Raw genomic sequence first — 26,910 nt, forward strand, 5'->3', positions numbered from 1 at the left:
TTCATTAGGCATTTTATGTCAACTGGTTTTGTTCCCCCAACACTTTATCCTCTTTCCCCCTCCCTTTCTTCTGATCTCTTTCTGCTTCAAAATAATAACCACCTTCAGATTCCATGCAGTATATATCTATACATATATATATATATATATATATATATATATATATATATAATGAAATATACATAATATTTTGTATCTTTGTCATATATAATATAATCTTTTTACTTTTATATTCAGTAGTATGTATTCATATGTTGGCGTGTGCCCATGAAGTAGAGATGCCTTCAGAGGTTCAGTAACCTCAAGCAAGTGTTATAGGCAGGTATCAAGTACTCAATATGGGTGCTGGGTACTAAACTTAGGTCCTCAGCAAGCATTAATAACAAGTAGGCCATCTCTCCAATCTCTAGAATAGAATCTCATAGAGATACAGAAAGACATGAACTAAGAAATGAAGGTAAAGTAAAAGCATTTTAAGATAAAAGGACATCAGAGCAAGCATTGCTGAAGACAAATTTTCAGACAAAATGGAAATCACATCAAACTTTGAATAATCCTGACAATGGAACATAAACAAATGATAAATTTGAAACAATTTAAACTATTTCTTTCCATTTGATTGCATATGACAATGCTCTCTAGTCAAAATTAACACTTTTCTGTGTGACTGCCAATGTATGTATATAGAGTATGTGATGCAATGATAATATAAGCAAGTAAGGTTGAAGTCTCCATCTGTTAGTAAGATCTCTTCAATCCACTTATGTACTGATGCTAAGATGCAGAAAGGCAAAATGTGTACATTATATCTCAGGAGCAATAATCATAACAAAAATGCTATGCACGTCACACAAAGATAAATGACATTAGGTAAAAAATAGAGGAATGTTTGTTAGAGATATAGCTCTGTGGGATGCTTGGCTAGCATGCTTAAGTACCAGGATTTAGTCTCATGGACTGTGGAAACAAAATTAAATGATGTAGTTATGAAATAACTTAAGATAAGGCAAGAAACATATGTTACACTAAGTCCCTGAAGAAGTAACAAAAGAAGTTTCAGCCAAATAATATGGTGGCACCTCTAAGTTTAAGCTAAATAGCAACTTCAATGATCAGCCTCAAGTATATTCATTGGACCATGTACCCAAGGAATACAGAGAGTTCTTTAGACTATATTCACCATACAAATAAAACAGAATCCATAAATCCATAAAGATGGGACAAAGTGAAACACTAGTAAACAGTATACCATATACTAAATAATAACATATAGGGAAGCAGTTTGGTATGATGGGTCAGCAGGCAAAGCTACTTGTGGCCATGTCTGATAATCAAAATCCTCTATCAGGACCTACATTGTGGAAGGAGAGTGCTGATTGCTCCCAATTCACCAGTGGCCTCCATGATCATGCCAACTCACATACGTTGCTACCACATTTCATACATGAATAAACAAAGGAATAGAAAAGCATTGCATGGATAAAATATGAAAGTAGCAACCACATTCATTTGGGCCATAAGACCAGATATAATAAATTAAATAATAACAATAATAATAGTAGATGTAAATTTTCAAAAGTCATATGATCTTACATATGTATGTATATTATAAGAATTCATAAAATATACAAAGAAAAAAATAGAAAGAATAAATGCCTACAAACATATACATCCAGTTATATTTGGAGACCATGACAGCTATGTACTGTAACTGTATTATACTTAGGTAGAAAATCAACAGTATATAGAAATGATCAAAAATACCAACTGGTGAATAGTAATTAAAATCTGTAGACGACTTAATTTAAAGAGATAAAGGAAAAACAAACATTGTTTTCAAGTATTCATGGAACACATCAAGAAAAAACATATTCTGGGCATAAACAATAAAAATGACATTTAAAAAAGTAAAGTTACTTGAAGTATAGGCTTTGACATTTATGAAATTAAGCCTGGAAAAATCAATGACAAAATGATCACCTCAAAAGATCAGAACATTGGAAAATCAGACACTCCAAATTAGTCATGGGCCAAAGGAAAGGTGTCAGGAAGGTTACAAACTACTTTGAGCTGAATGAAAATAAAAACTTCAACAAATTAAAAATATTGAGATGAAATCCACAGCAGTATTGGTACAAAATACATGACATTTAAGCATTTATTTTAGAAAAGGTAAAAACTGTATGACCATTGTTTAGTTTCTTCTACTAAGCAATCTTGTACCAAAACCCCAAATAAAACAAAGTACAAAACAAAAGAAAAAATAATTATACTGAAGTGAAAGCACAAAAACCATAAAGATATAAACTCATTAAAACAATTGGCAAACTTCAGACTAATCCAAAACAAAATATAATGAGAGAGAAGATTGAAATTGTTTGTACAATGAAGAAAGAGGTGTGCTGCTACATGCATGGGCAATTGAAAAGATGAAAAAGGAAAGAGGACAATGAATTTGCATAAACCAGTTTCTCCCAGCTCAGCACTAAAACAAACACACTTTCAAGATAAAACAGAAGCAGGAACAGTCCAGGTTCTGCAAGAGACTTGGACCACAGCTGCAAACTCTCTTCCTTTGGGATTTGCTCATCTCCATGATGTCACTGGGATGTTCTACTGAGCCATTGCTTCTCAACATTCCTACTGTAATGACCATTTACCTCACTTTAATTCATGTAATGCTGAATCCCCTTCCAGCCATAAAATTTGTTACTACTGCATAACTATAACTTTGATATTGTTATGAATTTTAATGTAAATATATGTGTTTTCTGACAAACTTAGTCAACTCCTGTGAAAGGCTTGGCCTCTGTGGGAGAAGACACACCTAACCCCGAAGAGACTTGAGGCCCCAGGGATTGGGTAGGCCTGACAGGGTGGGGTGGGTTGTGGAGAGACAGAGGGAGGAGGAATGGGAAGATGAACTGTTGGAGGGGCAGTAGATTGGGGGAGGGGGCTGTAAAAACTAGACTGTAAAATATACAACTAATTAAAATATATTCACAGTGATAAAATAAAATATTCCTAACACTGAAAACAAGTTATGAAATGAATATAGCAATAGAGATAAGGATGACGAAAAAGTAAAAATGAATGAAAGTAACAAAGTTTCAATCTTATTCATATATTTAGAAAAACTGACTTAATCAATGTAATACTTTCTAGAACAGTGTTAGTGGCTACAGTTTTACAATTTTACATACCTGTTTACATTTTTTTTTTTTTTTTTTGCCAAAGGCCTGTGGTTTGCAAGGCCCTCAGACTCTTGTGTCTTATATATATGGGCTTCATCTCCTTTTTGAATAATCGACATTAGTCAGGCATATGAAAAGAAATTTGCCACTGAGGTATAATAAGATGTCAACTGTAAAACTTTTTTTTTAATCTCTTGAAAACACAATGCAAGATAAGACTAGTCACCTTTTATTTTATGACCATATTGGCATCCACATGAAATGCTTTGAAATTGTCAACCACCTTTGGATTATCCAAAGTGTCATTCTAAAATCCCATGTCTACAGATTGAAGATAGCAGAACATTAATGTTCATGGGAATCTGGAGAAGTTATAGGGGTATACAATTACCCAATCCTTGAAAGTGAAACTGAATGTTTTATTGCATGATGTGTGAATGTTTCACCACTTAGCAACATGTTTTTGGATGTTTTTCGCTTTATTTGGAGAAGAATTTGTCCCAAATTTCATGATAACACGTCTCTCTAATAATTTATTAAGTGGTTTGTACATTTGTTATGAAGAAACTGACCGCTTAATATTTTCTTTGGGTTAAAATTTAAATGAATTCTTGGGGCTAAAAAGATGTTTCAGCAGTTAAGAATGCCTGTTCTTGCAAAGGACCCAGGGTCTTATTCTCAGCACAACATGATGGCTTACAACCACGTGTAATTCCAGTTTCTGGCAATCTGATGCACCCTCTTGACTTTTGACTTGTAGGCAGTCTGTGTGTGTGTGTGTGTGTGTGTGTGTGTGTGTGTTATACAGACATATATGCAAACACAAATCCATATATAGAAAGTAAACAAATCTTATTTTTAAAAATAAAAGGTATATGAATCTATTATCATTCCTGAGTTTAAAAAGTGGATGCTATTGTAGGGTTGCAGATCCCTTTAGCTCTTTGAGTACTTTCTCTAGTTCCTTCATTGGGGGCCCTGTGTTCCATCCAATAGATGACTGTGAGCATCCACTTCTGTATTTGCCAGGCACTGACATAGCCTCACAAGAGACAGCTATATCAGGGTCCTGTCAGCAAAATCTTGCTGGCGTATGCAATAGTGTCTGGGTTTGGTGGTTGTTTATGTGCTGGATCCTCGGGAACAACAATATGAACTAACCAGTACACCCACAGAGCTTGTGTCTCTAGTTACATATGTAGCAGAGGATTGTCTAGTCGGCCATCAAGGCAGTAGTGGCCCTTGGTCTTTCAGAGATTCTATGCCCCAGTAGAGGGGATTGCCAAGATCAGGAAGCAGGAGCGGGTAGGTTTGGGAGCAGGGCAAGGGGAATTTTAGGGATAGCATTTGAAATGTAAATGAAGAAAATATCTAAAAAAAAAAAAAGAATTACTTTAAAAATTAAAAAAAAAAAAAAGATCAAATAAACCCAAATCAATACACTTGTCTTAAAAAAAAAAAAAAAAAAAAAAAAAAAGAAATAACATATATGTTGTGTATGCCTTAGACATATTGGTTATATTTAAAATTATACTTCATCTTATAGGAAAAAGTAATTTCATTTAGGAATCTGGGCATGCTCATTCTTTTTCTCATTAATTAAACACTAACAATGAAGATTGGTAAACTATATACTTGTTTCCTGTCTCATTTATCATTTCAGTCATTTGAGATTACAAGATGTACATTATAAGTGGTTTCTGTTAATTCTGACTTTTCTTTAGTTATGAAGACCAAATGACGGCTGAAATGTGTTGACATTATAGTTTCATGGTTTCTTTAATGGGTTTAAGGAAAGGACAGAACTAGGGATAACAATAACATAGTAATGAGAATATTCTTAGCAAATATTGGAGAAATGTGAACACTCGTATTTAGTTTCAATTCCAAGTCATTTCAGATTTCATAAAGGATTCAAATAATGGCAGATGTGCAGGGCATATATTGAGATGGGGACTTTGCAAATTGCAACCTCCACAAACTTGGCAAGCAAAATTTGACATTTGATATGACATTAGGGTTTTTTTTTTATGTTGGAATATATTCTCAAGATTGTAAGTGCCTTCAAGAGTCTACACTTTTCAGTTATGAAGTTAGTTTATGAAAAATGAAGTGTTGAGAAGAAATTATTAGTAACCATGGCTCTTAATCTGACACATGACTGTAGCCATTTGCTCTTAATTGACAATGAAATAAGAGGTAGTTGAAGCATTTGTCTAAATATTAAGATCTGTAATAGAATAGAACCAATTCAGCATACAACTGAGTATCATACCTTTTCTAAGCACCTACTATGTGATCCCTGTTCCTCAAAGCTATTAGAATGCATTTACAACAAAAAATTACCAAGCTCTATGAAGTGAAACATTTATATTGGTTGCAAAAGACAAAAGAAAGAAGAAAGGAATCTACATATGTATGTCAACTAATTTGAGTTGTTGCAAGGGTGGGGAAAATTATGTTCATTAAATAGACAGAATGTGTTTTACTGAGAAGATAGTATTTGAGGAGTCACATTAATGAAGTAAAATTGCCTCAACAGATATCTAAATGAAGAGTGATTTAAGCAGGAAGAACTGTTGGTATAAACTACTCCACAGAAAAATAAATAATGTATTTGTGGGTTAGAAAGGATAAGGCTCAACAAATATAAGCTAATCAAACGGGTTGTAGGAGATGACTACATAGAGGTGACTAACGGTAGACTGTGTAAACACTTGGAGGTCCTAATTGAGAAACTAATAGAGCACTTACCCCAAGAGAAACATGAAACTTTAGGTGAATGATAGACAATACACACTATGAATTTGGACAGCATAACTGTTTTCTTTAGTACTGAAGAAAGGAAGGAAGGAGAACAGTTAATAACTCCACAATGGACTGATAACAGACATGCATGCAAACATGTGAACATGTACACACATGGCTATCCACAATGCTATAATTTTAATCATAAAATATTTGGAATATTACAGCTATAGATGCATAGGATGATCTGTAAAACTATAAAACTTAACAACAAACACTTTGATATGGAATGCATTCCATAAGAAAATTTATGTGGTGATAAAGGTACAAATGATAACAAATGCCTTCTACATTTCCTGTAGGAAGCAAGCATAGGTGTCCTTATCATTATAAACCACAGTACTCGAGAAAGGAGAAACAATTTATTCCAAAAACTAAAACCAAACGCAACCCAGTGAAATCAGGTAAATATATGGGCTAGGAATACAGAGCAAAAGATCGGGCAGGAAAATATATTTATGTCTAACATTTTGCATAGATGTTTCCTGTTTCTGGAAACAATATTGATATTCTGCATCTTAAAATATTTGTTTACAAACCGGGCGTGGTGGTGCACACCTTTAATACCAGCACTCAGCACTCAGGAGGCAGAGGCAGGCAGATTTCTGAGTTTGAGGCCAGCCTGGTCTACAAAGTGAGTTCCAGGACAGCCAGGGCTACACAGAGAAACCCTGTCTTGAAAAACAAAAACAAAAACAAAACAAAACAAAACAATTTTTTTCTTTCCATAAGAGTAGAAGGTAAGTAATAATCTAACACTCAAAGAATTTTTTAAAGGAAATGAACCAAATTTTATTGGAGCAAATATCATATCTCATGTATATGGAAAGGAAGGATGGCAGGAAGAAAGGAAAAAGGAAAGAAAAGGGAAGGAGGGAAGGACAGACGGAACAGAGGGACAAAAGAAAAATGGGCAAGACAGTGCTGTTGCACTGGCAAATTTACAGCATCCGTGGTTGTTTGCATAAGACCTGTGCAAGATGAAGCCAATCAATACTCCATCCAGCATGGGTAAAAAAGACTCAGGGGGACCATGTTTGAACCTGTCCTCTACATGAAGACTTTTGGACAAGTGACACATGATAAATTTAGGATCCATCTATGTAGGCACTACACTGAACCTGGACTAGAACTGGAGGGGACTAGAACTTACAGCTTTCCTTTCCTCCTATGTGCAAGATTTAGCAGCATGTGCTGTCATCCTGTGACTCAGTCTATAACTAAAAGGAAGAATTAGAAGAGAAAGGAGGCAGAGAAGACTGGATTATGATGTAGATTATAGCCCAGGAAAAATTGGAAGAATACAGTGAAGGTTAGGTATGATTTAAATATATTGCATTCATATGTGAAATCACCTAAGAATAAATAAATGTATTTGTGCTGTAAAACGAATTCCCATCGCAACAGTTTAGACAAATGAGATTGGGAGGCAGATAGATCATGAAGGCCCCTTCTTTATGAATGAATTGAGTTGTTTTACATGAAGCTTCATGGCGAAATGATATTCCTTTGCTCTCCTCCATCAACTATGTGATAGGACAGCAGTTTTCCCAATTGGAGGACACAAAATCAAAGGACCTGTCTTGGAAGAAGAAAGCGATTCTGGAGATTCACATCTTGAAGGGGCATTGAACTTGATCATCTCAGTGTCTGAACAGGAAAAAATAAATATCTACTATTTGTAAATCACTCGGTCACGATGGTTAATTTCAGTAGCAGCCAAGCTGACACCCATTCTCAAAATAAATAAATAAATAAATAAATAAATAAATAAATAAATAAATAAACTGAGAAAATGGAAAACTTAAAATACAAACATATCTGTCAAAATTTAGTTGCACATTGGAGCTGAGAAAGATGATTTTAATGTTTTAATGTTTAATGTTAGGTGGACCGAAGGATAAAAATACAGAACAAAGGCAACAAGTTTGTGTGTGTGTGTGTGTGTGTGTGTGTGTGTGTGTGTGTGTGTGAGAGAGAGAGAGAGAGAGAGAGAGAGAAGAGACAAAGAGACAGAGAGACTGTGAGAGAGAAAACATGTGTATTATAGACATATTTGTGTTATTCTTGGGAGATGTAAACACAAATGATGTAAGAAAGTAAGTGAAATTTAGTTGTACTGTGAGTGGACAGTCATTGGGTAGACATGGAAAATGAAGTAGAGCTGTGCAAGTTGAGAGATGGGATTCTGAAGGACAATAAATGTGTTAGAACCCAGGGAGTCTTCACCTCCTACTATGATCAGCTAATTCCCTAGATGTCAAACACATAAGGGGAAAACTGAAATGATCCCTGCCCTAAAGTATTGTATAGTATAGGGTAAATCAGCAAGAGAAAAGCCATTGTTAAATATATAAAATGCTACATCATGCGTTTGGAAATTTTCAATAAGAGTCACCCAACAGAAACCCTGAGACGATGGAGGGTAAGCCAAGTTGGATCAAGGTAGCTCCTTGGAATTGTTGTCAGTCTTGGACAGGAGACAGAGAGCATGTGGTGGAGTATTGAGTGCAGATCATTGTGGCAGGAACATAGCTGTGTGTGTGGTTTGAACTCAGCATAAGATACATCAGGAGAAGAGCAAGCATCAAGTTACAGATGTGTTCTTCTACCTGGTTGGTTTGCTTACCATTGCAAGATGCAAGTTGGATGTTTAAGAAGTAGTAAGTATACCGAATCATCAGTTCACTTTTTCACAAGAGTCATCCTGCATCTATTGTCCATAACTTAATAAAAAGTATGTTAAAGGGAATGGTTTTTGCTGAGCAATGTGAGAGTAGATGATTAAAATCAGCCCCTTGCTGCAGAATGTCCATGGCTTTTAAGGATCATAGTCCAATTACTGACTAAACAGCCCATATAGCGCATAACCTCTTAATGGTCTGCTATGTATATTGGTTCAGCTTGAATTGGGGAGGGTACTAAGATTAAATATGAATCTCACATATGAGATGTATGAGATTTGAGGCTCTGACTTGTTTGAATCATATAAAATAGAGGTAAAAGTGAACAGTTCATAAGAACATAAGAATAGGGATTTTTGTTGTTTTGGTAGTTGTGTTTTTTTTTTTTTTAATTGAGTCATTTCTGAGGTGAGAATTGAGTGTGATGAAATGGATTCAAACATTGGTTAATCACACATGTTTACATTCCTACCATGGGGCAGGTATGCACAGACATCAAATGGAAAGAAGTGGACACAGCATAGTGAGCCTCTTGTCATGGAATGTGGGCATGTATAGAAAATTGCAAACAAGTTTTACAAAGTAAGTTATATCTAAGAGAGACACTATCTTGATCAGTGAAAGAGCTAAGGCTAAGGAAGGGTTAACACAAAACAATGGTAAAGAGGCCATTAGATGTTTATGAAGTTAATGGGCAGACAGGGGGTTGGAAATGAAGAGGAAACTGGAAGCTGAGAGGCTATGCAAATGAGAACATCATGAGAGAAAGACTATCTGCACAAGATCTCAATGGCACAGCACAGAGTATCCAGGGAATAGTTATACTTGTGAAGCTGAATACTGTGAACATTAAGAGAGGCAAGCCTGGGAATAAATGAGACATCATGGTGTTTGGCTGCTCCAAAGCACAAAGGACAAAAAGACTGTCTCTGGTTGGAGACAGGAAGAAAGACCAATTGCGGTAGCCTTCATCTAATGAGGATAAATATCCAGGACATTGTTAAAGAGAGAAAGGATGACAGCAGTAATTCTCAAAGGATCTGGACATGTTCCAATAGAAGAGATGATTCAGATGAAGACTGTCATGAAAGTTACATTAAAGAACAATGTCCTTAACGACACTGGGTTTATATCAATCATGGGCATGGTGACCACTTCATTTATCATACAAGGGATATTTTCTAGAGCGAACAGGGATTACTGAGTGTGTGCAGAAACAGCAGGCATAAACTGCACCTATTATTAACTGTAGAATGCTTTTTCTCCCAATCACAGGTTGCACTGAGCATGCATGTGAGCTGTTAAAGCAGAAACTCATTCACTTCTGAAAATAGTAAATTAATAAATAGGACATAAGTAAATGTTATTGCTTACAAAAACCATATTTTAATATGTATAATCAGAAAATTCTAGTTGACCTCTTGCAAAGAGATCCTAAGTATAGTACAGACACTCAAAGACATTTAGACAGACAGAATATAACTTTAGTATTTACAAACATTTGTAAGTGCCTGCCGATATAACCTGAGCAAAATAGAATCTTGGAACTTTAAATTCCCCCACTTAGATCAAAACATAAAAGTAAGAATATATTAGCATTTGAGACACTTGATGTACCAGTGGAAAATTAGACACATCTGAGTAAGTTACAGATTCATATTGACATTTACTAAAAAAAACAGAATTCGGGTCTTTATCAAACTACAATAATTAATTGAGTATGAGTCTTTTCCCTTTGGTTTTAAAACAATAAGGTAAATGTGCATACTATTTTGGCTTTATTATTTTTCTTTTCATCTCATCTTTCAAATAAATAAATTAGCTCTTAAGCTCTTGCTGACTCCTTCCTTGTCTCTTACCTCTCGCTCTCCGTCTTCCCTTTCCTTCTTCCCTCTCTCCACATGGCCATGACTGCCCTCTACTTCTCTTCCCTTCTCTCTCTCTATGCCTTTCTACAATAAATGCTTTCAAACCATGGGAAAAAAAATAAAGAAGAGAAGCAATATGGAGGTTAGTTTGTGGCCATACTTTCTACTGCTGACGCTCATGCAAAAGACAAAGCAGGATTAATGAGAAGACAACAGGTTTGCAGGCACCAGGACATATAAGCTGTTCCATGATATTCTAGGCTTCACATCTCATTTGGGGCCATTTAAATGGTCACAGAATGGAGTTGAGTTGATCTGCTACTAAAAATTTCTGAACTAACACTTCCCCCTTTAGGGAGGGCTTCCGTCATTGGCTCTCCTGGAGTTTACTCCCTCAGCACATCAGCTTTTCTATCACACCACTTAGAATGGGAGTTGATTGGGACAAAGGGGAAAAATAGAGAGAAATACAACCCTCAATTGTGAAAGAAGGTGAAAAAGGATTCTGATCTATCTTCCTCTGTCACAGGAAGATAGATATCTGCAGGAAGGTCAAAAGAACTTCATTTGTCCTCTTTCCCTCTCTGTAAACCTGCAGCATAATTTCTCAGATTTAGAGCCCACCTAAATTTACTCTCTCTTTTTATTTGTAACTTAGCACTCATATAAAAACGTGAGGACTCATTCTGATTATTTCTTGTTTCTTAGCGAGGTTTTTTTTTTGGCAGTAGGATTAAAATTTCTCAGTAACAAGGGTTGATGTTTTGTTATGCTTCCATGTGCCTAGGAAATATTCCCCAATATCTTTGTGTCCAATAGAAATATGATTTCTTAAAATTAAATGGCTTCATGTGAACCAAGAATAAGGAGATTCATATCCAGTATCTACAACATATTCATAGCTCAATAAACAGTCTAACTTAAGCGATTTTCTAACATATTTTCTTCTTAAGTGATAATGTAAAAATACCAGATATTTCTGGGTATTACAAAGTTTTCCCAACACAGGTTGTAGAGGAATGAAAGAGTATATAAACTCCATCTGATAGATAATACCATAAAAATAGTGTTTATGAAAACACATGTTAAAGCCTAAAATGACACACTAATGTTTAACAAGTGTCTAGCATCAAACTTCTGCCACAAGCAATTACTTTGTGAGATGTCTAATAATTCCTCAGCACTGTGTGCATATTGGTGAATCCAAATAATGTTTGGCATAACATGTCAAGCTATTTGGTGCTAGTGGGTTCTGTCCTCACAAACTTATATTTCAGAATGAATATCCATACTTTATTGAGTTTGGATATTGGGTGAAGAAGACACAAAGATGTTTAGGTTCTTGAATTAATTGGACACAATAAATGGGTCACCACTTCTTTCAAAATAATAATATACATGATAAACCAATAAAACTGATGACAGAATAATGATAAAGATAAAGTTAAGAAGTTTGAGGAAAAACAAGATGTGATTTGGTATGGCTTTAATTTAACTATTGGAATGACAAGCAAATGAAAATAAAGCTTGAAAGTTTCATGCATTAGGATGACAGACACTGTATCCCATGGACCTGAGTAGCATTTTTCAAGTTAATGAAGAGAAAAAAATAAGAAGATATATCCATAAAATGGAAGGTTTCTTCATTGTTTGTGTGTTTTGTGTGTATGTATTTCTATGATGCCAATTACCTGACCAGAGAAACTTAAGGAAGAGAGGGTTTATTTCACACATAGCTCAAGGTATAGTGCATCATGGTGGAGAAGTTCCAGAGTCAGGGACTTGAATCACATGATCACATTGCACTTTTTGTCAAGAAGCAGAAGCTAATTACATACATGCTTTCCATTCCTTTCTCCATTTTTTCAGTCCAACCCTTCTGAGCACTGAATGGTCCTGTCCACTTTTAGATGTATCTTCTAACATCGGTCAGTAAAGTCACTATAATTCCCCATAGGCAGAACCTGGGATGATTATAGATTCTGTGATGCTCACAACTAACAATATCACATGAAGACAAAAATAATGGTAGGGATTATGATTGCATTGAAGGAAAGAAGAAGAGTACTTCCTAGGGTCAGACTGAGAGTAGAGAAAGTAAAATTTAAAAAGTGCTTTCACTGAGTGAAATGAGGCACCCTGTAATCCCTAGGTGTTCTGGTGGCTGACACAGGGAGACTAAATTCAAAGCCAGTTAGAAGAACATAAAGAGACCATGTCCCTAATAGACATTAAATAATTATTGTAAGTAAACTTTGGTCATTGGTCACTTTCCGATGACTTGTATGGTAGCCATTTCATCAACCAGAGGCAAAGTAATAATGATAAATCTGCGAGAAAACTTGATACCAAATAATATATCCAACCTTTGCCTTCACTGGTAACATTAAGTATCTATGATAGATTTGTTTTCTTTATTGCAAAAGGGAAAAAATTGTTCCTTTATTTAGAGGCGTTCTTGCCTCTAAATATTGAATGAAATGGGTGTCTGAAGGGTTAATATATCTCCCTATGCACCTGAATGATAAACTCACTGGGGAATACATGACACCATATGTCGATTTGGGAAATTTATAACGCAGGTAATTACTCTCATTACATTGTCACATGTGAGTTATTTCTCAGCAACACATCCAATATGAGGTCTCTCACAATACAGTATCAGGTGAAGAATAAAGACCAGGTATGAATTTGATATCAAAGTTAAGAGAAGAGGGGGGAGAACAACGTGTGACATGAGCTATCAGGGAACCAGTTACAGGGAAGGAGTCCACATTTTTGTGACAGAAAGCATTCATTCCATTTTAGGAACAAAGGTAAAACAGTATAATACACCTCTCTCCATTCCATCCCCTGCAATTTCACAGTTTAGTCTGGCTTTGAATGTCATGATATTTAAAGTTAATTTTATAAATTTTCATGACACAAATGAAGTAAGGCAGATTATCCTGATAGTGTTTTCCTATGTCACCTTTCAAATTTGAGTCCATGTGTATTAGAGAAAATCTGTTGTAGACATAGGTTGTTAGTGGGGCTCATGGGGCCTTTTCTGTGGTATTGAATCCCTGCAAACAGATTGTGGCTGCTCTGACAGTAATTTAGCAGATGGGATTAATTAACTGGGTGACAATTCTGCACACCTACCTAAATTAATATTTTTCTGCAAACAATGTATTCTGATTATAATAAAACTAAATGATATTGATAAAAATAGACTCTGGTGCCGGTGAATTTTTAAGTGGATTGGTAGATATTTTCTTATTATTTGAAAGATGGCTTAATCTAATATTCACATGTTATTCTTCTAATCACTTTCTATCCTATGGAAGGGAGTTGTATGTTGTCTGGAGTTTGTCCAGAGCTCAGGACCACCTTCCTTTACAGGATTAAATGTAGGAAAATTACTCACAAAAGTATTTCCCAAATAGCTTCCACTTAACATAGGGTCTTAGGGAAAAAAATACACCAGAAAGACAGAAAAGTAACAAAATATAATTTCAGGTTTATGGCTTCACAGATTGATAGAAATGGCACAGCATAAACTTTAAAATGTGTCCCTATATATACGGTCTTTCTCTCATTGCTCCCTGCTTCTCCCTCTTTTCCACTATAAGTAGCTGAATTTCCACATCAGTATCTTTAGAGGAATACCAAGTAAAATCACATTTCAAAGCAGGATTTCATGGACTAGCATAACAACTTGGTTAATCAGAAGATTTATCAGAAATTTTAGTTTAGAATATAATTATATCAATTAATCAGAGAAAAAAATACTGTACAGAAGGATTGCCCCAGCCGGCACATCCTTCAGAATTATCGAACGTTCTAACCTGGAGATCATCTATAGTGAGGGGGAGACTATTATATGAGACATTTGATACCATATAAATCTCAAAAAAAAAAAAGAAAGAAAAGAAAAAAAAGAAAACAGTGCCCTCTGCACTGCACTACTGGAGTGGCATAGTATGAAGGAAATTCTGCCTTTCAAACAAACACAAAGTTTGTACACTGTGAGAAGTATGGTACTTCAGTGATGTCTTAGGGATTCTGTTTTACATGAATGTCCAAGGCATAAAGAAAACTTGATGCTACTTTTGTTTGTTTGCTTGTTTTCTCCTTCTCTCCCTTCTCTTCTTCCTCCTGTCCCTAGGTTCATACTATGTAGACCAAAGTGGCCTTGAATTGAAAAAGATCTACCTGCCTCTGTCGTCCAAGTGCTAGGATTAAAAAGGCATGAGCCACCATGACAAATGTGTTGCATATTTTTAAGGTTTAGACATCTTCGTTTGGTTTCTTCTTTGCATTTATATTTTCCTTAGTTTTTACATCTTATTCTGTTATAGAGTGTTCGTTGGTGTTTCCCCCAATATACAGACACAGCCACACATTTTGTCAATTTTAACTTTATGCGGCATTGTGTTTTAATCTTGTCTCTGTGTGTGTTTGGTATGTGTCACGTCCCTTGATGTGCTAAGTGTACTTGTTAGTGTGCTATGTGCATGTTTGTCTGCTTGTGATTGTGCGTGTGTGAACACAGACAGATTGAGATCACACATCTCTGTCAGATGTCTTTTATTGATCAAAGAAACTCATTTCTTTGAATAATGCAAAGAAACTTTTGATGAACCATGGGGGGAAATGTTGCTGAAAGTTACTATTTTTTCAATACCTCCTTTTTTTTTTTCCTTCATTTCATTTGTTTTGAAGGTATTGCTGTTTTGATCTGCTTCTATTCATTTGGAAGTAACCTATTAGTAAGTAGCACAACACTAAGAAGAAAATAAAATTTTCTTCTTATCCAATCCAATACACAGTTTGTATTGGATTATGTTTTGTAGGTTCTCTGGTCACCACTTTGTGACTAGTTAATCTCTGTCATCTTTCTGTGCTGTCATCACATGTCCCTAATCTACGTTTAAGTAGGTAATGATTTTTTGAGTCACTGTACTAAATATAATGTCCTGTTGTTTAATAAAAATATGGAGGACTTTAATTTAAAAATTGTGTTACACAGAAATATATTAAAATAATATATAGCTTTTAATAATGAAAATTATTCAGTTACAAGCCTGGTTGCCCATCCTGATTATCATCTCCACATGTTCCAATTTATCAAATAAAACTTCAGCCAACTTTGAAATATTAAAAACCTGAAAAAAAAACATTAGCACATACTAGTTGAACTGACAAAGTATCCCACATAATAATTTTTTTAAAAAAATACAACTGTTCTTTTTCACACAGTTTAAAAGAAAATGGATTTTTAGCAAACTGTTTCATCATATGTCCTGCTTTAAAATGACAAACAAAAATAAATATCCCTGCCCGGCAATCCCCATCATTTTAAGTCTTTGCAGAACAAGGACCTTTCATTAATTCATCATGGAAATAAACACACAAGCAAGTTATAGAACTAAGTTCTGCTCTTCAGAGCTGTTGTCCGAGCAATATTGACATTTTAGCTCACCGTATTTCCGTTTTAATCTTGCACTCTATGTGACAAAGCTATGTTCATACCAATGTGGCCCTCATAGACTTGTTTTATTCAGTTGGCTACAATTCATCATATCAACCTTAACACTCAGGAACGGTGACTGAAACACTTTCAGAATGGCTCTTTAAGAATAATCTTTTATCTGCCTCGTCTTCCCCCTTGTTGATTTCTTAGAAGTGTGTGTGTTTTTTCATCTTGTCGGTATATGGTAGTCACTTTTGGATCTCTCATCTGGAAAGAGTTAATTCTCTTGTGTTTTGCTTTTTCCAGGAGAAACACACAGGCAAACATATTCATTGAGATAGAATAATGACAGATCTTGGAAAACATTCCACGTGAATGCAGTTTGGTGAGCAATGGCTTCATCATGACCAGTTACATGAGCATGGGTGGGAGATTCCTTTATAGCAGGCAGCATGAAAGGGTCTACAGTACCTGCATCATCAAAAAGCTCAGTCTCCCCTCAGTGATTACTCACAAACCTGCAACCTAGAAAGTCAATAACAGTCAACATTCTGATCTCTATGACTCTAGTACTCTAGAGACCACACACCACTAGACCAGAATCACATGAGGCAGCTGAGGCAGAAGGGTGGCAGTAGGTAGACTCTCTGGTGAGGAACTCTTGATTGCCTTCTAGAATCCATATGAAGTCTCCCTTGGGTAACCACACCAATTCTCTTTGAAGAAGACAATGTCTGATCCGGAGAACTCAGCTTTGAATTCTGAGACATTTGAGATAATTTATGAGTATCTTCTGAATGGATGTCTGACTTTATTGAGACACTAAAGTCATCCAGGAGATAATGAGGGGATGATTCATCTAAAGAGCTACAGATGACCTAAGCCATGAGTATTTGGTCAGAATTTGAAATGGAAATGCAATGAATTTAGTTTAATAGGACTGGCCATTGGATGAGAATGTTAACTAATTTGATTATTATGGCTAGCACCATATATATATATATATATATATATATATATATATATATATATATATATATATATATATATATATATTTAAATTATATATGTATATGTGTTTGTAAGTGTGTGTATAGAGTAATGTGCATACAAGTACAGTACCTACAGAAGCCAAAAGGGGGTGTTAAATCCTCTGGAGCTAGAGTTACAGTCAGTTGTGAGTCTGCTGATATGGGTGTTAGGAACCAAACTCAAATCCTGTGCCAAAGCTCTTAATTCTTGCTCTTAACTGCTGAGACATCTCTCCAGGAGCATGGGGAGCACTCTTTAACCTTGCCTCATAGTAGACTCTTACAAAGTGTTACCATCTTCTAGCTTTCTTTATCTGTCTGTTTGTTTGTTTGTTTGTTTGTTTGCTAGTAGGCAAGACAAATGAAGCACATGTGTTTCAAAACGATCATTTGCCTTTAAGTAGTACAGATCCTCAACTTTTATTACAATAGTCCTCTAGTTATGTTTATTAGCATAAATTATAGCCTTTCTCTTTCCACTTTAGTCTTTAGTGCTATTAAAACAGTTATTACACACCATTGTTCATCATCCAAAACATTTGTGTATTCTTCTTATTGTCCTTGTTTTATGCAAGCTCTCATTCTGTTCTGTGCACTGAGAGTTAAAGGGAAAAGCAAATACAAACTTGAAGTGCACTTCAGGCTGACAACCTGAACTGGGAAAAGAATTCTCAATATTGACTGGAAAATGTGAAGGGACTTAAATAGAAAATTAGTTGGGCTTGTTTCTGGAACGTGCTTAGATTTTGCATGATAAGTCATATATGAATGTGTGTAATTTTAAAAACATTGTATCTAAACTATTGTGCGTGAAAGATTTCCCTATAGCTCATCAGTGAATTCCTGTGTATTGCATTCAATCAATACCAAATCTTAAGAAATTTTTTGTTTCCTTCTACTACTTCAAAGTCATTTTCAAACTGGCTCATGAAACAAGTTCCTGCTAGTGTTTACAATCAGATAAAGGTTTTACAGGCAAGTATATTTTTAATTATTTGTAAAGTTAAGATATTGTAATAACAGTTCAAATTCTATCTGAAATATTACAAAAGTTAGATAAATTTTCAAGTAGGACAATTCAGGGAAAATATGTTTCTGAGGTTTTAGCTATATTTTTGTCCATATTTCTCCTATAATATTATTTTATAGATTTTTCTGAAAGTTTAAATGAACTAAACAAACAGTAAAAATTATATGACTCCTTTCACAAAGGGATAGAAATAGGCTTGAAATACATGAGTAAATTGAAAATGCAGTAATCATGCATTTGGCTCAAAGTAATTTATTTGTGGATTGTTTTACTTCAGGTACCCTTGTGGTTATATTCTTAATATATTATGTTGTATTGGCTAAATATGAGCACAGGATATTGTCTCTCCCTCACAAACAGTAGACAACTTGAAACTTCAAGAGAGGAGATCATGGGCTTAAGGCACAGAAGTTAGGAATTAATTAAGTAGTATGTTAAGTATGGTAAAGGAAGACATTTGATTGAGGTCTTTAGGAATGTTTTTTAAAAATATTATACAGATTTTGTTTTGATCATGGCTATAGACTATCTGTTAATGTAGAGGCAAACAAAGGGGAGTGTTAACATCTTCAAAGCTTCCATCCCAGAAGTACATTTGAGCTTCAAAGGTTATAATTAGTGAAGAAAGGTACTATAGAAGTAGGATAGAGCCAGGAAAATGCCAGTGGGCATAGTTTGGTCAGCACAGTGACCTAGTAGCCTTTGCTTATAAGGAATAAAACTTACTCTTACTGATTCTGAAACCTTAATGTGTCCTAGAAGCCTTCAAGGAATTCATTAAAAATGCACATGCTTTCCACACTCAAACACGTTTATCTAATTGTTTTGGGGTGGAGCCAGGGCAGCTGCTTTGTATCCAGCTCCCTTGGTTCCTGTGCAGCAGGAGTCTCAGGAACCAGGTTTGTAAAGCACTGCTTTGGAGCAATGTAGATGTTAACTTATTTTATTAGACCTAGAGGATTCTAGCAGATGCCTGCTTGCCTAAGGCTTGGCTGAACTGGAGCATTCCTGAGAGAGTTGAATTAACTTCCCCAGCCTTCCTAAGTCACTAGACAATTAACTGATCAACCAAAAGCCAATGAAGAGAAAAAAAATTAGGGGAATATTTTTCTCTCCTCCACCTCCCCCATCTTAAGCCAGTGATCATGGCTTTTGTCTCCAGCAGAAGTAAGTGGCATTGGGTCCCAAGATGTTTCATCTTTTTCTGTCTTACATACTGATTGTCTCTCCCTCACCAACATGGGATGGCTTGAAACTTCATGAAAGGACTTTAATTTACTGGAGAAAGAGATCTGAGCATCTACCTCTTGATAAGTTAGGGAAACAAAATATATTAGATAATGTGAATGTTAGGTGTGGCGATTACTAAATTGATAAACCAGTCATCAATCAATCAATCAATCAATCAGTTAATTAAATAAGTTAATAAATAAATAAATAAATAAATAAATAAATAAATAAAAGTTTGCTGGAAAATATTTTGGCAAGCAACAGTGACTTAAAGACAAGTATTGGCCCTCAGATTTGAAGGGAGATGAGTTAAGATTTTACAAAACTTTTTGGGCGAAAATATAAAGACAAGTGATGATTAGAAATTTCTATTAAAATGACAATTATGAGTTAATCTAATAAAAATAAATAATGCATGAATTTGTATCTTTTCATGTTAAACTAATAAGTACATTTTAAAATAAATGTAGAAAATAAATAAAAATAGAAGTAAAAAATAATCTATACTTTCATTATCCAGATATACAATATAATTCCATAACTAATGTCTTGTGAGCATTTTTATAACTATTATTAGGATGCATTCTGTGATTAATATGAAAGTTGATTTGTATCTTGATATTAAGCAGGTTTCTGTATCTAACCTGAATTTTAGACTATACATGAATAGAGTTTTTAAAAAGCATTCAGTTGTAAAAGTCTTCATTTTGTAGAAGCATTATTATTAATAACAAAATAAGCATCTGATTGTTGTTAATGCTCTTGATTTACCAATCATATAATGTCTCTCTGTATATTATTTGACATAAATTGCTATTTTATATGAAATTAGATATAAAGATTTGATACTAAATGTTACTATTTTAAGATAAGTTCAAAACAACCATAAGTTTGCAAAGAACTAGTTCTATAAGAAAAAAAGTAAACTGTCCTGTGTAAAAGCTATGTGTTGTTAGTCCAAAACTCATTTAGAGCTTAACATTACCATAAATTTATAGTAGAAAAGGTAAAAGACAGTTTTCAAAAATTTTATCCTTAAGTCTGAAAAAAATTTTTAATAATCAGACTTTTCTGCAGGTGCATACTATAGTCAGATTTCTTCTGACAAATTTTCTACGTTCTACCTGATATAACGTGGAAGACAGGATGCCAGAAGGAAAGAGAAATATGTTTCACAATTAACCTCAAAATTAACAAAGAGGCAAATATGAGATTCCCTTGACACTTATAATTGGTGTTTTTGTTTGTTTTAGTTTTCTCTTGGGTTCTTATATTTCTTATACCTCTGCCCCAAAACCAGCCCCTATTTGATCTTAATCTCTTCCAAACCCCCAACACTAGGTAAGAGAGAAGGAAGGTTAGAGGGAAAGGGGTCATAGAACTCTATAGGCTACTTCCTGCTACTTAGGGGCATTGGGTTCCTAGTGGGTCAGATTATGCAGCAATCTAGGAACCCAGAAATAGCAAACCCCCAACGCAGCACATGTAGTAGCAGCCACGGCCAGCAGAGATTAGCAGTGACCAGCAGGTACCAGTGCCAGCAGTGGCGACAGTAACAATCATAGGCCCTACCCAGGAACTCAAAGGATCTTTGAAGATGGATTCCATAGGGACCAACAAAGACAAGTGTTTGGTCTTTGAAATGTATGTCTTAGACTTTTCTTGGATCCCTAGCCTATTGTGGTAGTGTGTGGAGTCTGCAGATCCATCTATAGATATATGGTCACGCAATGACATCTGCATCAGGGACAGGTAGAGATTCTTCAGCAAATTCTGGATATTAAACCTTATCTTGGATAACCTGGGGATTGAAAGAAAAACACCCCTTAAATACTAAAGAGAAGTAAGGTTAAATTAACTTAGAAAATGTTTCTATCTCCCTATCCCTCTTTCAAAGTAGAATGACCTCTGAATCAAATATATCTTTATAACCAGAAGAAATTATATTCAAAATGAGTTAGTATTTTATACTTTTTCCCCTTTTTACTCTTTCTCTGAAATCATTAATTATCTTTAGATGGTGATTTGTACCTGCCCAAATAGTCCTAAAACCATTTATAAGAAAACACTTACATATATAAAATTGCTACCTTGGGTTTGATCAATTATGGAAGAAAACCTATCATTCCTAGACTCTTAAAATGATATTTTCAACTACTCCACACAGAACATGCCCCGGGGGGTTCTTGGAGACTCAGAAGCAAAAATTATTCACGTTCCTTTTGAAAGGTTGGAGAAGTATAAGACAGATGTTACTTAACTCTTTTTGCATTTTTAAAAAAATATGTTATGATTTTGTACTCATGAAAAATGCTCAGATGCATTCCATGCTGGCCAATAGTACATGCACATCACTGCACATGATTTTCTATGGTGGTACCTTAGGTTGAGACAGGCCATTTGTAAGCCAAGCTCTTTGAACTCGCTATAGTGTTAATACTGGCATTGAATCATGATCCCTCCGTCTCTACCTTTGAGAGATTATTAGCCTGAGTTATTATACCATCAGTTGTCCAAATTTTTGTCCAAATTTTTGTTGTGTATACATCCCTGAGTATTCTTACAAAAAATAAAATAGAACAACTACATATAAATTACTAAAGGAAATGAATTCAAGTTACATAGTGATAAAAGGGAAGAAAGTAGAAAGTGAGAATAAATACAATATGTATGTCCTTTTAAACTAGTAAGTATATAAAAAGAATATTAGAGAAAGAAAATAGGAACTGCATCTTTAACTTTTTCTCTCAATGAATTCATATATTAATTGAATGATTTTGCAAAAAGCTTACATAACACATATCCTGTTACTCCAAACAACTGGCTGTAGCATCCCAGTCCCAGAACATGGGCCACATTTAGAACAAACAAACAACCCCTATTACTCCCAAAAACTTTGACTCTGTTTAAATAAGACATAATTATTGCTATTATATGTTAATCTGCTAATAACATCTGTCTCTGTCTCTCTCTGTCTCTCTGTCTCTCTGTCTTTCTCTCTCTCTCGGTTAAGCTTTGGCTTCTGAGTGTATCTGGCATGCACTGGCTTTCAGCTACTGCTGTGAGAAACTTGGTGGCCCATAGGATCAGATAGTCCTTCACAGACTGGGGACAGTTGTGCTCAATGGGCTAAATTTAAGTCTCATCAGAACTCCATTCCCTCTTTAGACATGAGGTCAAAACATTTCTTGCCTCATCCCACTTCTAATGTCTGTGATCACTGCAGTTCCAGCTGCCTCTATTATCATCTTATTGTCTTAGGTTCTGTTATACCTCTCCTATCTCCTTTCTCAATGAAACTTCCTGTTTATACCAAGCTCACCAAAATACTCAGTGTTGTTAGCCACAAAAATCCATGAACCTAACCTCACTCTCTGCAGAGAAAAGTCACAAGTTAGAGAATGGGATCTGATTTTCTTGTGGGTACTATTCAGCTCACCATCCAAAAGGTTCTCTGTCATATGCCTTTTCTCTATCTTGTTATACTCATTTATAAGATTTATTTCTATTTTCAGTTGTGTGGGAGGGGTTGGGGGCTACGTTTCTTTGAGTGGAGGTACCCACACAGGAGGTAAGAGTCTTAAAATTTAATGAAGATGAAGTTATGGGCAGTTGTGTGTTACCCAGCATTGGTGTAGGGAACCAAATTCTAGTCCTCTGCAAAAGTATGCTGTAGTCTTAACCAGGGTGACATCTCTCTAGCCACACTATAGGATTTCAGTGATGTAATGATAATCTTGTTTCTTCTTTTAGAAAGGATTAATTGCAAATATGAGTGTTCATATTATTAACCAGGGCTTGGTAAAAAGAACAGATTGCATAATAGAAAGGTTAAACTTAGGAGAATTCAGGGTTTCTACCCAAAATAAAATTTTAAATTATATTTGAATTTCCGTCCTGGCAAGCTAAACAAAGGATTTTCAACCTAAGTGATGACACAAAATTCAGGATTTGGAAATTTTTAGAACATCAAGCATCATGTTTGAGATCAAAATAAGAAATTGATGCCAAAAAATAAAGACACGGGAAACAAAACAATGCTACATTTTAGAAAGGGAGTAGGTACATTGAAAAGGCTACACGTACTTTTTATATACTGAATTCTGTGGTCTTTGTTAGATCAAAGTAGCACTCAAGAGCACAAAGACAATGTTGAAAATAGGACAGAAATGAACACAGAGTTTATGGAAACTCAGCCAATGGTTTCCTTATTGATGTAAAGATCATTTACTCATTTTATTTCAAAACTGAAAACATGGGAGTCACACTTGCATGCCTGCCTCCCCTCATTCTCCATATATATATACTCTATCCCCATGACTGCTGATTGTAGTTCTTGCAAAGTTCTCAATCCCATCTATCAGCTGCACTGCCTTTTCTATGCAGTGAATAGCTCCTGTCATGGCATCTCAATGTCCTGTTGACAGACATTCAAAAGGAGGCATGACGGTCTCTCTGAATTGACACTTTAAAAGCTCAACATCTACAATAAAGCTTAACAAACTGGAGCAGACCCACTTCTCCAACTAGGGCTCTCAGGTGAAACATGAGATAACACGGCGAAAGGGGGAAAATCAAGCCACATATAAATTACTGTCTTCAAGTTAAATCTGAGTAAAAGATGTGCACATCATGAAAAATGATCTCCAAATATGGGAAAATAATTCCATACTAAGCTAATGTTTTGTCTCAAAAAATTCATTAAAAGCAAGGATGAGTGAGCCTGGATCCTTTGTGCAAATTTGTTATATGATTTACTAAATTGCACTAAGCTCCTGCAAGAATTGACACATATGGGGGGATGACTTTTTTATTTGAAATTTTGTTGCATATACAAGGGATCATCAAGCTGTTTCATATTTATTTCTCTGATTAATGATATGTCAAAATTCTAATTCTAGTACCAATTTACAGTGTGTTGGCAACTGGAGAATGAAACAGCAATGGAGACAACAGGCAGAATTGGTTTGTATCCATCTCCTTTGAATTCTAGTAAAGGTTTCCAAAATGAGCTCTTTTATGTTGTTGTTGCAACTGAACTGAATATTATCACCTTATTTGTCTACAACTAATAAGTATATTTCTTCTGAGAGCTGATAAGTTCTTAAAGGATAACAATATAATAGGTGAGATGATTGAAAGTGCCAGTCATTCTAAATTACAGGTCCCATGTTCCCATCCTAATATTAAGTTTCACCATCCACAAAGACCAATCATGGAGTTAAGTGTTTATTTGGTACACATGGAATTTGTGAGCTCATTAAAAATAAACATAAATGCGGCAAATTGGGAGAAAAGGAAATATAACTGGGTGACTATATAAGGTCCAGAACTGATCAAAATGAGGAGAAAAGATTAACTAATAAACGAAACTAAAAATAACTTGAAAGAAAAAAAGGGGGATAAAATAAATAGATTTAGATGGAAGTAGGGCTGTAGAAAGAGGATCAAGTGTGGAGGGGGAGGGAGAAAATATAGGGAGAGACAGATAAACTTAAGGGGGATTTAAGGGATAGGATGGAAGGCAAATACAATAGAAATTTCCTAAAGTATATACATATATGAAGATGATCTAAATGAAATCAGTTAATAATGGGAAAAACAGAATCCCAGCTGGCCATCTCTGGTCAACCAATGAAGTGGCCAGTATGGGAATTGTAGTACATTTAGCTGGGTATCACAGGAGAGAAATCTCAAACAGACTAGGCTCTTGACAAAGCTTAAAGCAAGGTCCCATTACTGAAGACAACATCCATAGAATGCATTGAAGATGGAGATGGACATCTACTACCCCTAAAGAATCTTTACCTCTATATTACAGAGTCATTAGTTCAAGAACATATGCTGCGCAGGGCAGTGGTGGCACATGTCTTTAATCCCAGCACTTCAGAGGCAGAGGCAGGTGAATTTCTGAGTCAAGGCCAGACTGGTCTACAGAGTGAACATATGCTGCATGCTCTCAAAGGAGAAACAAATAGCAGTCCAGCCACAAACCCTTTATGGGTAAATGTAAACAACCGAATTGTTTCTTATGCCTGCTAGGAGAAGGAAAAAATAGAATGTTACTGAGCAGATCAATCACTCTAGTTCAGATTTCATGTTCAGGAGGAGTTAAACAACATATGATGGACTCCATTTTTTGTCTGCTTTTTTGTTGTTGTAATTGTTATATTTTGGTGGATTTTTAAAATTATCTTCCATCTTTCTGTTTTTTAAAAAAAGTACAGTTGTTATCCCCCTCCTGGTCTGCCCTTTCTGTTTTTCATCCCATTCCTCCTCCTCTGTCTTCAAGAGGATAACTTCACTCCCACCCCTCCCCCTCTCACCCCACTCCACCAAGCCTCCCCACTCCCTGGGGCATCAAGTATCTCCAGGGTTCTGCCTTCTTCTCTCATTGAGGGCAGGCCTGGAAGTACTCTGCTTTTCATATGTCAGAGGCCTGATACCAGTTAGTGTATGCTACCTGGTTAGTGGTTCATTATTTGAGAGATATCAGGGGTCCAGGTTAGTTGAGACTGCTGGTCTTCCTATGGGGTTGCCCTCCTCCTCATCTTCTTCTAGTCTTTCCCTAATTCAATCACAGAGGTCCTCAACTTCAGTCCATTGGCTGGGTGTATGCATCTGGATCTGTCTCAGTCACCTGTTTGTTGGGGCTCTTAGAGGACAATCACGCTAACTAGTTAGAGGACAATCACGCTAACTAGGCTCCTGTCTGTAAGTAAACCATAGCATCAGTAATGGTGTTGGGCCTGATGCCTACCTTTGAGATGGATCCCCATTTGAGCAGGTCACTGGACCTCCTTTCCCACAGTCCCTTCTCTGTTTTTATCCCTGCAGTTCTTTTAAACAGGAACAATTATGGGGCAGAGTTTTTGTTTGAGGGTTGGCAATCTCATCCCTTCACTTGGTGCCTTGTCTTTCTACTGGAGGTGGAATCTACAAGTTCCCTCAACCCACTGTAGGGCATTTCATCTAAGGTCCTGAGAGTCCTGATTCCTGAGAGTCTCTCACCTCCCAGGTCTGTCATACATTGTAGAGGGTTCTCCCACCTTCCACCTCCAGAGGTTGCATGCCTTGATTCATTCTACTGGCTCTCAGGGCTTTACTCCTGTTTCTCTCCCCCCACCACCCCCCAAGTACCTGATTATGTTTTGTTTTCTTTTGTTTTTTCTTTCTCTCTTTTTTTGGTAGGGGCAATGGTTGTTGTATTGAGGCTTTGTTTGCTAACTAGGAAAGAATTTAAAGTTGGCAGTAGGAAAAGGGGAGAGGATCTAGCATGATTTCGTGTGGGAAGAATATGATCAAAATATATTTCAGTTGAAAACAATAAATAAATAAATAAATTGAACAAAGGCAAACAAAAATAGACATGTTAAACATACAGCTCATAGATTCAAGAAATATACCACTTAGATTCCCCCATCTAACAATTATGATATTAGGAGAAGTGGAAAGAAATGAGACTTCTTCCACAGGCTACAGCAACACCATCAAAATGGAGATTAGGTTACTGAAATTGCATGTGCTTTCAGTCTTTTTATGGATTCGAGGCATGAACAGTTGACTCAGACAAGAAAAATAGCTATTGGCATTTGAGGTAAAGAGTT

Source organism: Mus musculus, chromosome 11 (genome assembly GCF_000001635.26).
Source record: "Mus musculus strain C57BL/6J chromosome 11, GRCm38.p6 C57BL/6J".
Taxonomy (NCBI): Eukaryota; Metazoa; Chordata; class Mammalia; order Rodentia; family Muridae; genus Mus; species Mus musculus.